Source organism: Euprymna scolopes, chromosome 15 (assembly GCF_053919585.1).
Source record: "Euprymna scolopes isolate OS-2025 chromosome 15, ASM5391958v1, whole genome shotgun sequence".
NCBI lineage: Eukaryota > Metazoa > Mollusca > Cephalopoda > Sepiida > Sepiolidae > Euprymna > Euprymna scolopes.
Window position 1 is genome coordinate 111802914 of NC_136496.1, and position 16983 is coordinate 111819896.

Consider the following 16983-nt stretch of genomic DNA (forward strand, 5'->3'; position numbering starts at 1 on the left):
TCGGGTAACTGAAATTTTTCTAAACGTTGAAATGTATTTATAAATTTCACTGACATTTTCCGCGTCGTCATCAGGTGGCTCCATAGCTCAGTTGGTTAGAGCGCCAGTCTAGTAAACTGGAGGTCGAGAGTTCGAATCTCTCTGGAGCCTTCCTTAAATTTTAATGTTGAAACGAATTTCTTGTATCCATAGAATTATTTTCATGGTGTATCGCGTCGTCATCAGGTGGCTCCATAGCTCAGTTGGTTAGAGCGCCAGTCTAGTAAACTGGAGGTCGAGAGTTCGAATCTCTCTGGAGCCTTGCTTAATTTTTAATGTTGAAACGAATTTCTTGTATCCATACAATTATTTTCACGGTGTATTTGATTCATTTTTGAGTTTTACTTTCAGTTAATGATTTATTATTTTGGTTTTCAAACATGTCGGAATACGGTTAACAAATGTATACATCTTAGGTTCATTATTAATCTGTAAGGTAGTAATGAAATGCTTGTTTTTCATAACTTATCAAGGCCCAAAGACCAATCAAGGATAAGAGTTAATGAGTATCAGGTGGTCAGTAAGACAATATTTTAATGATTGTTAACGTTGGAAATTGGTAGGATTTATTTCTTTTATGTTTTGCGTTCTTTTTTTTGGGTGGGGCGGGGGTATTCAGCTATGTATAGTTTTGAACAGACGCTTCTCGAATTTAATTAACCATTTTTCCGTAATTAACACCCCGACATTAACCGAGTAGAAGAACCGTTTTATATTTCACAAGAAACTGTGTTTTCATGGGGGGAGGAGTGGAGATGCGGGGGAGTGTTTAACGAATCTCCTAGTAAAAGAGAGTTGTCTCCCTCAGAACAATGACGAATTGTAAAACAGCGGCGATATTTATTACTAGAAAAGTAGTCAAGAAACCAAAGGAAAGATAAGTTACTCTTCTACCTACATGGATTAGTTTTTGGTGCTTTTATTTATTTTAAAGCGTTTATGACAATTCGAAATCTTATCTCATTGTTCGAAGGGAGATAATTCTATTTTACTAAAGTAGTTGAAAACCCCCATTTTTTCCTTAACTGACCTTCGGACCAAGATAACAGTGTAGCATCTGTTCTAATGCTTCATTTAAATTAAGTAAATTGGTCATTGGTCAATACTGAGACAATTACTATTTTTGGGGGGAAACTGCCAGAGTGCCCTCTTTTTGGGGGAGCTTGTTTTCTACCACATTAAAAACGACCTTGTGTCTAATTTGCTTTCGTGGGGAAGTAAATAAATAAACGGTTACCTGGTCCCCGACTTGCTTCACTTAATTGGTCATTGGTCAATGAACGGTTTCCCCTACATATTGAGACAATTACTATTTTTGTGGATACTACCAGAGTATCCCCTTTTGAGGGGTGAGCTGGTTTTCACCAACATTTAAAACGACCTTGTGTCTAATTTGTTTTCGTGGGGAAACAAATAAATATAACAACAGAAAGCGGGAAGTTTAACTGGCTGGTTTAAAAGCAACGTTCATTTCTGCGCATGCATGGCGACTCCTACAGTTCTTAATTTAATTACCAACTCATTGAATTCGATATCCTTTTTGCCTAATGGTTAGCAAGGAAGACTAATTACCCTATGTTTTTGAGTTCGATCCCACCTCTCTCTCTATCTTAAAAAAAACATTATTTCGTCCTTGTGCCAATATTCTCCACGCGGGCAAAATTACCAACTCATTTAATTCACTATTCTCTTTTTTTCACGTTTTTTTCCTCCTTCATAGTACGGGTTCGAGCATGTCTGCCTACTACCACTTTTTTTTTTTTGCTCAACACACACCTCCAAACACTCGGGCAATGCCGGGCACCAGGCTAGTTATATCTAAATGAATGTATTTTTTGTCTTCTATACTGATAATCATACGGGTAAACGTTACTATTGGCGGCATAAACGATTTTAAAGGAATTTATAATCAATGATCCGTTGATCATATTTTTTCCTCTTTTATCAATGAGTAAAAATTGCTTTTTAATACATACATACATATGCATATATATATATATATATATATATATATATATATATATATATATATATATATATATATATATTAAAATAAATTCTATTCAACATTTATTAACTTAATAAATAAAAACGTATAGAGAAAAGAGCATTATTTTCGTAGCAGGTGCTCGACCGAACTTCAATCTTTGCCCCACCCCTGTAAAACATTCTTAACGAGCGCTTTTCTAGCTACAAATTCCCCTACACTTTATTTATACCTAAAACTAAACAGAAATTACACGAACAAAGTTTCTTAGAACTGTCCGTTTGTGGCACACAATACTCTGAGGCTGCTTCCCAGATGAATATAACATGATCGTTTTCAAGTTTAATGCATCAATTCTTATTGAGCAGTCCTCTTAAATAACTAATCAAGCACTAGTCCACCAACTTGCAAAAGCTAATCATCTCTCTAACAAACATTATGGATTTAGGCAAGCGTTCTACTGCAGATATTTTAATGGTCACCTCTAAATGCATATGCTATGCTTTGGATAAGCCAGATGAAGCTAGAGTTGTTGCCCTTGCTATATCCAAGGCCTTTACCAGTCTAGCACAGAGGGTTCTTAATGAAAATTAAATTGTATGGTATAACTTGACGAATACTAAATATAATTAGATCCTTATTAGACAATAGGACAACCCAGGTTATCATTGATGGGCGTACATCTAAGCAGCATAACATTAATGCGGGTGTGCGTCAGGTGTCGATCCTTGGACCACTATTATTCCTGCTATTTATAAACGACCTTCCTGATAATATTGTGTTTGAGATGGGTATATTTGCTAATAATACAACGTTCTATAACATGCATGAGGGAAGAACGGATGTACACAAATCTAAGATAATGGCAGAATCCTTAGAAAATGATCTCCAGACTGTAATAGAATAGGTCCGTAAATGGATGGTAACAGTAAATGGATGATAACCGTAAATGGATGGTAACCGTAAATGGATGGTAACAGTTAATGCTTGTAAGGCAAACTGTTTTCTTTTAACAACTACAAGACGCATCTTCAACCACCGATGCCCATGACGAATAATAACTTACCTGAAAATTCCTTCTCCAAACTCTTCGACTTAACATTCACAGGAAATATGAACTAGAAAAAATACATTAAAGACATTTCGAAGGCTGCTGCAAGGAAAGTAGGCTTCCTCTACTGTGCTAGAAAATTACTCAAACGAGAGGATCCTGTACCCTAACAAGGCCACCATTCGTGCATACATGGAGTATTGTTGCTACATCTGGGCTGGTGCATCTACCAATAGCCCCTCTCTCTTGGATAGTGTCCCCAAAAAGAGTCTTTAATCTAATAGGTCCCACTTTGTCAACTAAGCTCTAACCTCTGTCCCATCACTACAATGTTGCATTCCTGTGCATGTTTAATAAATATTTTAATGGAATGTGCTTTGTTGAACTCGTTGCATTTGTGCCCCCGCTCGATGTATATACACCCGACAAACTCGCTTAGCAAAAAAATCATATCCCTTCACTGTTGAGATCCCTAAAGGCGAGAAAACCTTTTTTGTTGCAGACGGCTGAAAGACTGGTGTGAAGATGCCAATCAACCATACAACTAATAAAGGAGACACAAGGCAAAGAGTTAACGGCAATAGCAACAAAGCATGACAAACATAGATGTTCGGTTGAAGACGATGTGTATCGTGTTTAATTTTTACCAAGAAATAAATGGTAAAATGTATGGCAATGAATTCAGGATCAGCCGGAGCGAGGACGGGCGTCTTGTGAGATTGAGATTCTTGAGTTCATGAGGTAGAAACTGATAGCTAGACGTCAGTGAGCACTGGAACGGGTAATCGGACGTCAATAGGTACTGGAGCAGGTAGCTGGGCGTCAGTGGGTAGTGGTACGGGTAGTTGGACATCAGTGGGAATTGATATTGTTAGCCGGACGTCAATGGACACTGAAGCAGATAGCTGGACGTCAGTGGGCACTGGAACTGAGTAGCTTGACGTCAGTGGGGATTGTGAGCAACTAGCCAGACGTCAGTGGGCACTGGAGCAGATAACCAGTCGTCAGTATGCACTGGAATAGGGAGCTGGTCGTCAGTGATGACTGGAGCAGGTAGTCGGTGGCTGGAAGCGTTGGAGTTGCAGGAGTGAGCTGAAGATGCTTGAAGTAAACCGGAGCTGAAGCAGGTTCAGGAATTCAAGAACTTGAGTGGCAGGCTGTGAGATGGCCAGGAGGCATGCAGCAGAAGAGTGAGGTGTACATTTCGTCTGGTATCCATGGCGACGACGCCGACGACGCCTAAAACTCCCAGCTCCCGAAAGACGTTGGCTTATAGACTCATTTGTGATACAAGCTCTACGGTCAGTCATGGTGACGCTAAACAACGATTGACTATAATTAATTTAACATCATATTACTTACTAAAAGTTAAAAGTTAGAGTTAAAAGTGTTTTCGGTGTTTATTAACTGTATTTATTTTAATCTAGGTTCTCAATTATAGTCGTTTGTTTCTGTTTAGTTTATGCCAGATGAAGTTTTTGTGTTTCTTTGTTGATTGAAAACGGGCGTTGCTATTTTTATCACGAGTGGTCGTGGCGTATTTTCGGGAGTGTCACAGCGCTTTTTTGCTTACAAACATATGAGTGGTAAGCTGACCAACCAGGATATTCTATTCTAATAGTTTCTTCCTTCGAACAGCTGGACTTTGGAATTCGCTTCCTGCTACATGCTTCCCTGACTGTACTAATATCCAGCAGTTTAAATGTAACGTAAACAAACATCTTGTTTATCTTCCTAAGTGTGGTCGCAAATATTAGCCCCTTATGTCTAAGTAGCTATGTGCCACATTTTGGGTAAACGTAAGTAAAAAAAAAAAAAAATCCTCCCAATTTCCACCATTAACGATCATTAAAATATTGTCTCACTGGCTACCTGACACTCATTAACCTTATCCTCGATTGGTCTTTGGGCCTTGATAAATTATGAAAAACAAGCATTTCATTACTACCTAACAATAAACCTAATATGTATACATTTGTTGAACGTATTCGTGTTTGAAGGCCAAAATAAAAATAAATCATTAACTGAAAGTAAAACTCAAAAATAAATCAAATACACCATGGAAATGCGAAGAAGGTAGGTTCTCTCTACCATACTAGAAAGCTACTAACGCCTGAAAGTATCCTGTACCTCTATAAAGCCACCATTCGCCCATGTATGGAGTGTTGTTGTCATATTTGGGCTGGTGCATCTGCTACTAGTCTCTCGTTCCTAGACAAAGTTCAAAAGAGAGTCGCCAATCTGATAGGTCCTGAACTGTCCCATCGACGAAATGTTGCATCCCTCTGCCTGTTCTAAAAGTACTTTAACGGTGCTTGCTATGACGAACTGCAAGGACTTGTACCCCCTTGATGTAAATACCCCCGACAAACACGACAAGCAGCTAAATTCCACCCCTTCACGGTAGAGATCCCTAGATGTAAAAGAGCCTTCTATTCCAGTAGTTTCTTCCCCAGAACGACTTTGGAACTCCTTTCCGGATCCCTGCTTCCCCAATTGTTCTGACATGCAGAAGTTCAAGTGTAACGTGAACCGACACCTTGCTGCCCAACTCCCTACTACTTCCGTAGCGTATGTCCCTGATAGTAGCCTCCTATATCAAAGTGGCATCGTACCTTGTTTGGGGGTGAAAATGAAATTAAAAAACTAATAATAATTGTATGGATAGAAGTTTGTTTCAAAAATTAAGGAAAGGCTCCAGAGAGATTCGAACTCTCGACCTCCAGTTTACTAGACTGGCGCTCTAACCAACTGAGCTATGAAGCCATCCGTCTAAGGCGCACAAATGTCAGCGAAATTTGTAAATATATTTCAACGTTTAGAAAGATTTCAGCTATCGTATAACTTAGAATCTTATTGTACCTGAACGAATTTATTTTGTTGTTTTCTGTCACGATAACGATTTTAAATAAGTTCGTAGTTAGTAATCCGTTGATTATGCTTTTTTTTTTCTTTTTCTTTTTTATTTCTATAGAAATATAAAAATAAAAATAAATGGATATTAAGACGCTGTTTTACAATTAATCATTGTTCTGCGGGAGACAACTCTCTTTTACTAAGAAATTTGTTCATATTTTCATCTCATAATTTAGGACGCTAATTATGCTGTCAGTAAGTGTTCACGAGCGGTTTACAAAAACATTCTTTTATGTTTTTCGTTCGTCCGTTTTTTTTTTGTTTTTTTTTTTCTTGGGGGTATTCAATTATAGAACTTGTATAGTTTTTAACAGGTGCTTCTCGAGTTTAATTAACTGTTTTTCCGTAAATAACAGCCCGACATTAACCGTTTTACATTTCACAAAAAAATGTGTTTACATGGGGGTGGGGGCAGTGAAAGTGCGGGGGAGTGTTTAACGAATCTCTTAGTAAAAGTGAGTTGTCTCCCTCAGAACAATGACGATTTTTTTTTTCATATAATTCTTAGTTACCTTCCTTAGGACAATAAGTCAAGATTCCGAAATGTCGCGCTTATTAAGTTATAAACGCCAAACGTAATGATGAGCGCTTATGTTAGAAAAACAACAAAGAAAGTCGACATAAGTTGTTGAAATTTGCATCATCTGGAGCAGGAGCACAGCACTTCAGCTGTTGAATTTCGGGGGTTGCTTTGGAACGTTTTCTTTTTCTTAAATACATGTATATTTAAAACATTTTGCTTTTGGTAAATATGTACTATAAGATACGTTTAAAATAATCGCACACAAATAAGTTAATGGAGGTAAACTTAAAAGAAACACGGCAAACATGAAATCAGAAGGCTCCAGAGAGATTCGAACTCTCGACCTCCAGTTTACTAGACTGGCGCTCTAACCAACTAAGCTATGGAGCCACATGCCAACGAACAATGTTTCCTTAGTAATTAATAAATAGATATCGTATATGATTTCATCCACTAGATAAATTGCAGGTATTGTATAACTTTAATAACCAGATTATTATATCTATACGAATATATTTTGTTGTCTTCTCTACTGATTGGCGTTATGGGTAAACGTTACTATTGATGACATAAACGATTTTAAAGGAGTTTATAATTAGTCATTAGTTGGTTGGCCATATTTTTCCTCTTTCTATTAATAAGTAAAAAAATTTTTTTTTTTTTTTAAATAAAAATTAAAATAAACTCTATTTAACATTTATTTCACCTGTTAACAACAAAGAACATTATTTTCATGGTAGATGTTCGACTGAACTCCAGTCTTTGTCCTCACCCCCCCCCGTAAAATATTCTCAACAAACTACACTGATTTGATTTGCTATGATTTAACTTACTCTTTATTTGTACCTCAAACTAAAGGAAAATTCCACGAGCAAAGTTTATTTTTTAGAACGGCACATTCGTGGACCACAATACTGTGGTTCTACTTTCCAGCTGAATATACCATGTTCGTTTTCAAATCCAATGTAAACAAGTTCTTACTAAAAAGTCCTTTTATATAACCAAATTCTATCAAATACAACCGTTCACCGGCCACAAACACATTATCAATTCTCATCCTCGAGTGACCTTTGGGCCTTGATAAGTTGTAAAAAATAAGCACTTTATTCATATTTAACAATAAAACTAAGATGTATGCATTTGTTTAACATATTTCGAAGGCCGAATAAATATAAATTATTAACTTAAAGTAAAACACAAATGCAACATATTAAATAAACGTATGGGTACAAACGTTAAGAAAGGCTCCAGAGAGATTCGAACTTACGACCTCCAGTTTACTAGACTGGCGCTCTAACAAACTGAGCTACGGATCCACATATTGAAGACGCGGAAATTTCAGCGAAATTTATAAATACATTTCAACATTTAGAGAAATTTCAGCTATAACTTGAATTATCTAAACAAATGTATTTTGTTGTCTTTTATCAAAATAACGATTTTAAATAAGTTCGTAGTTAGTCGTCCGTTGATTAAGTTTTTTTTCTGTAAAGAAATCAAAATTGATGCATTTAAGAAACAAATATGTAACAAATAAATATTACCAAAGGCAAGATAAGTTACTCGTCTCCCTACATAAATTTTGATGTTTCGTTTATACTAAGAGTTAAAAGTGTCTTCGGTGTTTATTAACTGTATTTTAATCTAGGTTCTAAATAATAGTCCTTTGTTTCTGTTTAGTTTATGAAAGATGAAGTTTTTGTGTTTTCTCTTTGCGATCGTTGCTATTTTGGTAAAATCCATTGAAAGCGGTCGGTGGTTCTATCTATCTATCTATCTATCTATCTATCTTCTTCTATCTATATCTATCTATCTATATCTATCTATCTATCTATCTATCTATCTATCTATCTATCTATCTTCTTCTTCTTATATCTATAAAAACAGAGATGTGTGTGCCACAGACGATTTCTGATTGGTTAATCCAATAATCACATCTCCTAAAAAACAATGGTTTCTACGCTCTTACCTTTACCATAAAATATTATGGCTTTATTTATTGTCCATCTTGGAAGGGTTTAATTTTTTAATAACTTGTTATTTACAAATTAAAAAAATACGAAACTATTATACGAAACTAAACTACACGAAATCAAACGCTCCTACAAACTTAGTAGTAGTACTAGCAAGCACACGCGCACACACACACACGTTCACTACCGTCACGTTGTTATGGCAACCAAACCCGCTGACTTACATAAACAGTAAACACACACAGTAAATGTGATTTTCTTCATTTTCTCATTTCACTCGTGGTCTTAAATTCATTTCGGGTTTGTATTACTGTACACATAGATTCGAATAAGTTGCCAAAAAACAAATATATAACAAATAAATGTTATCAAAGGCAAGATAAATTACTTTTCTACCAAACTGGATATATTTTTCGTGTTTTTATTCAATTTAACATGTTTATTCAGCTCGAAAAGCATACAGTGTTTACCGATGTATTGGAAAATTCAAGATGGCGGCCGATTCTCTCTTTAACACGGTAAGTTTGGAAAAAGGTGTAATAAATAAAAAACCGGTTAAAATACTGTTAAAAACTCGCTCAATATATGTTACCGTGACATAGGTTGACATATATTCGGCGGGTTTTTAATAGTATTTTGTATAGTTTTTTTATTTATAACACCTTTTCCCAAACTTACGGTGTTAAAGAATGTGTGAGACGCCATCTTGAATTTTCCAACACATCGGTAAACACTGTATGCTTTTCGAGCTGAATAAACATGTTAAATTGAATAAAAACACGAAAAATATATCCAGTTTTTATCGGTTTTTTACCTTCTCTGCAGAAGTACAAAAAAAAAAACAAAAAAAAAACGGAAGGTACTTTTACAGAATGTTAAACTAACCCTAACCGATGTTTTATGTTTAGTTTAGGAAAAGTCAGAAGAAACAAAAGTCATTATTGCATGAAATATACGTATTTAGTTGAAATATTGTTTATGTCAATTCTTTCGAAGAAATTTAGGAAGAATTCCTGTAAACCAGGAAATCGGTAAAATGTCATCATGGATGAATACTTGTCTATTATAATGTCTACCCTTGACAAAAAATTAGCCATAACAAAAGAGATTTATTGTTCAGATTGTTTTTGAGATTGATTTCTAAAAAGATATTTTATAAATAAAATTGACTTTAAAATTAAAGACTTAAATTACAATAATTGAATTTAAACATTCTTATTTCAATATTTGGCACATAACACCTGCAAAAATGATCACAATGTCAGGATTTCATTTTATTTCAGAATCGATGGCAAATTGTGTAGATTGATATCTCATTATATTAAATACTAATATTTAACATTAGTTTATCATTTAAGCCGATAAAAAGCCTTTTTTTTTTTTTTTTTTTTCGAGTCATAAAAGGATTTGGAGTTTCCTAATCAACCTTTCGGGTGCAGTTGCACGCTCTCAAAATAACTAAAGTGTTCATTAAAACTAAACAGGTTTAGTTTTAATAAAAAAAAAAAAAAAAAAAAAAAAATCGCTTTGGTAATTAGATATGTCGTATGGTTATCCCTAATCGCTGAATAAAACCGCTAACGAGTTGAATGATTACGACATAAAATTAAACTCGGGTTCCTGAAACGGAAACTTCGTTTGTTTTTGTTTTTTTCTTATCAATATATTTACATTGTTATTTTGTTTTCATTTTCAATCATTCGAACAGTTTTCTTTTTCAAGTAATCCAAGTTACAAAATTCCCACTGTTTACTATGCTAAAACCACAATGACTAATGTATACCTATTAACCATTATCCTTGAGTGGCCTCTGGGCCTTGATAAGTGGTGACACCCATGTAAAAAAAAAAAAAAAAAAATCACTCGAACAGTTTTCTTTTTATAATGTATAGTTTTAAAAGTTTAAAAACTATATAGTTTTTACTTCAGGAAAATTAATGGGTCAGTTTTTACGATGTGCCCTGTTAAAATACTGTTAAAAACTCACTCAATATATTTTACCGTGACATAGGTTGACATATATTCGGCGGGTTTTTAATAGTATTTTGTATAGTTTTTTATTTATAACACCTTTTCCCAAACTTACGGTGTTAAAGAGGGTGTGAGACGCCATCTTGAATTTTCCAACACATCGGTAAACACTGTATGTTTTTCGAGCTGAATAAATATATTACATTCAATAAAAACACAAAAAATATATCCAGTTAGGTAGAAAAGTAACTTATCTTGCCTTTGATAACATTTATTTATATATTTGTTTTTGACTATTTTTTCGAATCTATGTGTACAGTAATACAAACCCACGATATGAATACTCACGTTGTTATATATATATATATATATATATATATATATATATATATATATATATATATACTAGCATGGGTGCCCGGCGTTGCCCGGGTGTTTGGAGGTGTATGCTGAGCAAAAAAAAGGGGGTAATTTTTTAAACTTTGACCCCTATTATGACCCCTGAAAATTTATTGTTTTGGCCTTAAATCAAGTTATTAAGTTAGATCCATGTCCACGGAAGCTATATCTAAAATTTCAAGTGTGTAGACCCAAAATTGTCGGAGAAGTTTGGTAGAGTTCTCAAAGCTCAAATCGTTGAACTTTGACCCCTTAATCGCCAAATTTCTGGCTAAAAACCGATCACATAGATTTTTCCAAATCTCAGTACCCTGTATATCAAATTTCGAGTCTGTAGACTAAAAATTGACATAGTTATTTCGTAGGGAAATGTACACAGACACACACACACACACACACACACACTTTCACTTTTATAGATATATAGATTTAAAATTTGAGTCTGACAGAATGACAAAATTATATTGCAAACCGATATATTAAACAAACGAACTTCAAAGAGACAAATGAACACATAAGTAAAAAGAATTTGTATTAGAAAACATTTATTATTCCACGTCTTTTTTTTACAGACCTGACGACTGAGGTTCGCTCTTAATAAAAATTGTTTTTTATAGTCTTAATTTTGACTTCCCTTTTCATAAAAAACTAAAAAAAAATCAAGAAAGAAAAGAAATTTAATTTTATTTTTTCATTAATTTTTTTCTGTGCAAAGCAATTCTTTCAAACTTACTCTGTTTCCAAAATGTTTTTATTTTATTCCCCTCCCCCTTCATTCATTTTCCTCCGCATCCTGGCAAGTATTAAAATAAACCATTTATAATATTTATTTATGGATTTATTTACTTATCATTTCTTTTGTATCGGTAAATGAATTCCATTAAAAAAAAAAAACTGTAAAAGTCACGTTAAAGGTGATTAAGTTGGAAAGTAAGTAAAAATTTACCCTTTTTACTTTTATACGATTTCTGATCACTTTGAAAAAGGTGTGTGTGTGTGTTTTAAAAATGTTTTTTAACTGCTATAATCTCATTTATATATATATATATATATATATATATATATATATATATATATATATATATATATATATATATAACAACGTGAGTATTCATATCGTGGGTTTGTATTACTGTACACATAGATTCGAAAAAATAGTCAAAAACAAATATATAAATAAATGTTATCAAAGGCAAGATAAGTTACTTTTCTACCTTACTGGATATATTTTTTGTGTTTTTATTGAATGTAATATATTTATTCAGCTCGAAAAACATACAGTGTTTACCGATGTGTTGGAAAATTCAAGATGGCGTCTCACACCCTCTTTAACACCGTAAGTTTGGGAAAAGGTGTTATAAATAAAAAACTATACAAAATACTATTAAAAACCCGCCGAATATATGTCAATCTATGTCACGGTAAAATATATTGAGTGAGTTTTTAACAGTATTTTAACAGGGCACATCGTAAAAACTGACCCATTAATTTTCCTGAAGTAAAAACTATATAGTTTTTAAACTTTTAAAACTATACATTATAAAAAGAAAACTGTTCGAGTGATTTTTTTTTTTTTTTTTTACATGGGTGTCACCACTTATCAAGGCCCAGAGGCCACTCAAGGATAATGGTTAATAGGTATACATTAGTCATTGTGGTTTTAGCATAGTAAACAGTGGGAATTTTGTAACTTGGATTACTTGAAAAAGAAAACTGTTCGAATGATTGAAAATGAAAACAAAATAACAATGTAAATATATTGATAAGAAAAAAACAAAAACAAACGAAGTTTCCGTTTCAGGAACCCGAGTTTAATTTTATGTCGTAATCATTCAACTCGTTAGCGGTTTTATTCAGCGATTAGGGATAACCATACGACATATCTAATTACCAAAGCGATTTTTTTTTTTTTTTTTTTTTATTAAAACTAAACCTGTTTAGTTTTAATGAACACTTTAGTTATTTTGAGAGCGTGCAACTGCACCCGAAAGGTTGATTAGGAAACTCCAAATCCTTTTATGACTCGAAAAAAAAAAAAAAAAAGGCTTTTTATCGGCTTAAATGATAAACTAATGTTAAATATTAGTATTTAATATAATGAGATATCAATCTACACAATTTGCCATCGATTCTGAAATAAAATGAAATCCTGACATTGTGATCATTTTTGCAGGTGTTATGTGCCAAATATTGAAATAAGAATGTTTAAATTCAATTATTGTAATTTAAGTCTTTAATTTTAAAGTCAATTTTATTTATAAAATATCTTTTTAGAAATCAATCTCAAAAACAATCTGAACAATAAATCTCTTTTGTTATGGCTAATTTTTTGTCAAGGGTAGACATTATAATAGACAAGTATTCATCCATGATGACATTTTACCGATTTCCTGGTTTACAGGAATTCTTCCTAAATTTCTTCGAAAGAATTGACATAAACAATATTTCAACTAAATACGTATATTTCATGCAATAATGACTTTTGTTTCTTCTGACTTTTCCTAAACTAAACATAAAACATCGGTTAGGGTTAGTTTAACATTCTGTAAAAGTACCTTCCGTTTTTTTTTTGTTTTTTTTTGTACTTCTGCAGAGAAGGTAAAAAACCGATAAAAACTGGATATATTTTTCGTGTTTTTATTCAATTTAACATGTTTATTCAGCTCGAAAAGCATACAGTGTTTACCGATGTGTTGGAAAATTCAAGATGGCGTCTCACACATTCTTTAACACCGTAAGTTTGGGAAAAGGTGTTATAAATAAAAAACTATACAAAATACTATTAAAAACCCGCCGAATATATGTCAACCTATGTCACGGTAACATATATTGAGCGAGTTTTTAACAGTATTTTAACCGGTTTTTTATTTATTACACCTTTTTCCAAACTTACCGTGTTAAAGAGAGAATCGGCCGCCATCTTGAATTTTCCAATACATCGGTAAACACTGTATGCTTTTCGAGCTGAATAAACATGTTAAATTGAATAAAAACACGAAAAATATATCCAGTTTGGTAGAAAAGTAATTTATCTTGCCTTTGATAACATTTACTTGTTATATATTTGTTTTTTGGCAACTTAATCACCTTTAACGTGACTTTTACAGTTTTTTTTTTTTTTTAATGGAATTCATTTACCGATACAAAAGAAATGATAAGTAAATAAATCCATAAATAAATATTATAAATGGTTTATTTTAATACTTGCCAGGATGCGGAGGAAAATGAATGAAGGGGGAGGGGAATAAAATAAAAACATTTTGGAAACAGAGTAAGTTTGAAAGAATTGCTTTGCACAGAAAAAAATTAATGAAAAAATAAAATTAAATTTCTTTTCTTTCTTGATTTTTTTTTAGTTTTTTATGAAAAGGGAAGTCAAAATTAAGACTATAAAAAACAATTTTTATTAAGAGCGAACCTCAGTCGTCAGGTCTGTAAAAAAAAGACGTGGAATAATAAATGTTTTCTAATACAAATTCTTTTTACTTATGTGTTCATTTGTCTCTTTGAAGTTCGTTTGTTTAATATATCGGTTTGCAATATAATTTTGTCATTCTGTCAGACTCAAATTTTAAATCTATATATCTATAAAAGTGAAAGTGTGTGTGTGTGTGTGTGTGTCTGTGTACATTTCCCTACGAAATAACTCTGTCAATTTTTAGTCTACAGACTCGAAATTTGATATACAGGGTACTGAGATTTGGAAAAATCTATGTGATCGGTTTTTAGCCAGAAATTTGGCGATTAAGGGGTCAAAGTTCAACGATTTGAGCTTTGAGAACTCTACCAAACTTCTCCGACAATTTTGGGTCTACACACTTGAAATTTTAGATATAGCTTCCGTGGACATGGATCTAACTTAATAACTTGATTTAAGGCCAAAACAATAAATTTTCAGGGGTCATAATAGGGGTCAAAGTTTAAAAAATTACCCCCTTTTTTTTGCTCAGCATACACCTCCAAACACCCGGGCAACGCCGGGCACCCATGCTAGTGAGAAAATAAAGCTGTGTACTGTACTGTACGCATTATAAATGTTTCTTTTCTGTGTCTTACGTTATACATTAATACATTAGGGGTCATTTCGAGTTAAAAGTTTATTTACTGCACTCATCTGGACTAGAGAAAATCATGATTTAAATGTGTATGTCTCGTCTAAATAACTAACGATAAATATCTAATATGGCCGACCAGACGGGTGATCAAAAAGTCAGATCGAGCGTACCGCGTACCGGAAAACGAAATGAGACTGAAAAAACGGAAAAAAAAACACGGCCAAAAAAAAATTATCCACCAAGAAAATAAAAAACATGACAAATTAATCTGAAAAGCGCAAAGTTCAAGCCAAAAAAAAAAAAAAAAAAAAAAAAAAAAAAAGGTGAATTATCAATTTGATCTCATTTCGGTTTCCGGTACGCTCGATCTGACTTTTTGATCACCCGTCTGGTTTGCTATATCAGAGAATTATCGTTAGTTATTTAGACGAGACATACACATTTAAATCATGATTTTCTCTAGCCCAGATGGGTGCAGTAAATAAACTTTTAACTCGAAATGACCCCTAATGTACTAATGTATAACGTAAGACACAGAAAAGAAACATTTATAATGCGTACACAGCTTTATTTTCTTATAGAACCACCGACCGCTTTCAATGGATTTTACCGCTATTTTTAGCACGCGTAATCACACACAGCGAATTTCCGGAAGTACCGGGTTTCAGCTAAAAGGGTGTTTTTGTTTTGCTTACAAACATAGGTGTGATTAGCTGGCCAACCGTGACCAACTATCAGTTTCTTCCTTCGAACAGCTAGACTTTGGAATTCCCTCCCTGCTACGTGTTTTCCTGACTGTACTGATATGCAGCACTGCATTGCAGCAGTTAAAATGTAATATAAACAAACATCTTATTCATCTTCCCTTAGCATGGTCCCCTTATGTCTAATTAACAATATACCTTTGTTTAAGGTGAAAAGAGTAAAAATAAAATAATTCAATCCCACTAATTTCCCCCATGAATGATCATCCCAGTATTGTCTAACTGGCCACCTGACACTCATGAACCCTTATCATCGAGTGGCCTTTGGGCCTTGATAAGTTGTAAAAAACAAACACCTCATTCCTGCTTAACAATGAAACCAAGATGTATACATTCGTTAAACGCATTCCGACGTGTTCAAAGGCCGACTAAGCAGAAATCATTAACTAAAAGTAAAACTCATACAAAAATCAAATCCATTATGAAAATAATTTGATGATGAAATCCGTTTCAACACTAACAACATTAAAATTAAAGCAAGGCTCCAGAGAGATTCGAACTCTCGACCTCCAGTTTACTAGACTGGCGCTCTAACCAACTAAGCTATGGAGCCACATGCCAACGAACAATGTTTCCTTAGTAATTAATAAATAGATATCGTATATGATTTCATCCACTAGATAAATTGCAGGTATTGTATAACTTTAATAACCAGATTATTATATCTATACGAATATATTTTGTTGTCTTCTCTACTGATTGGCGTTATGGGTAAACGTTACTATTGATGACATAAACGATTTTAAAGGAGTTTATAATTAGTCATTAGTTGGTTGGCCATATTTTTCCTCTTTCTATTAATAAGTAAAAAAATTTTTTTTTTTTTTTAAATAAAAATTAAAATAAACTCTATTTAACATTTATTTCACCTGTTAACAACAAAGAACATTATTTTCATGGTAGATGTTCGACTGAACTCCAGTCTTTGTCCTCACCCCCCCCCCGTAAAATATTCTCAACAAACTACACTGATTTGATTTGCTATGATTTAACTTACTCTTTATTTGTACCTCAAACTAAAGGAAAATTCCACGAGCAAAGTTTATTTTTTAGAACGGCACATTCGTGGACCACAATACTGTGGTTCTACTTTCCAGCTGAATATACCATGTTCGTTTTCAAATCCAATGTAAACAAGTTCTTACTAAAAAGTCCTTTTATATAACCAAATTCTATCAAATACAACCGTTCACCGGCCACAAACACATTATCAATTCTCATCCTCGAGTGACCTTTGGGCCTTGATAAGTTGTAAAAAATAAGCACTTTATTCATATTTAACAATAAAACTAAGATGTATGCATT

General features: G+C 33.4%; 5 non-coding genes across 5 annotated transcripts; 2 read left to right on the top strand and 3 right to left on the bottom strand.

Moving 5' to 3' along the window:
* The first annotated feature begins 76 nt into the window (after window positions 1-76).
* On the top strand, window positions 77-150 carry Trnat-agu (transfer RNA threonine (anticodon AGU)). The gene has a single exon. It is a non-coding gene; the product is annotated as a tRNA-Thr (tRNA).
* A 77-nt stretch (window positions 151-227) lies between these two features.
* On the top strand, window positions 228-301 carry Trnat-agu (transfer RNA threonine (anticodon AGU)). The gene has a single exon. It is a non-coding gene; the product is annotated as a tRNA-Thr (tRNA).
* A 5468-nt stretch (window positions 302-5769) lies between these two features.
* Trnat-agu (transfer RNA threonine (anticodon AGU)) lies at window positions 5770-5843 on the bottom strand. The gene has a single exon. It is a non-coding gene; the product is annotated as a tRNA-Thr (tRNA).
* A 989-nt stretch (window positions 5844-6832) lies between these two features.
* Trnat-agu (transfer RNA threonine (anticodon AGU)) lies at window positions 6833-6906 on the bottom strand. The gene has a single exon. It is a non-coding gene; the product is annotated as a tRNA-Thr (tRNA).
* A 9251-nt stretch (window positions 6907-16157) lies between these two features.
* Window positions 16158-16231, bottom strand: Trnat-agu (transfer RNA threonine (anticodon AGU)). The gene has a single exon. It is a non-coding gene; the product is annotated as a tRNA-Thr (tRNA).
* Between the last annotated feature and the right edge of the window lie 752 nt (window positions 16232-16983).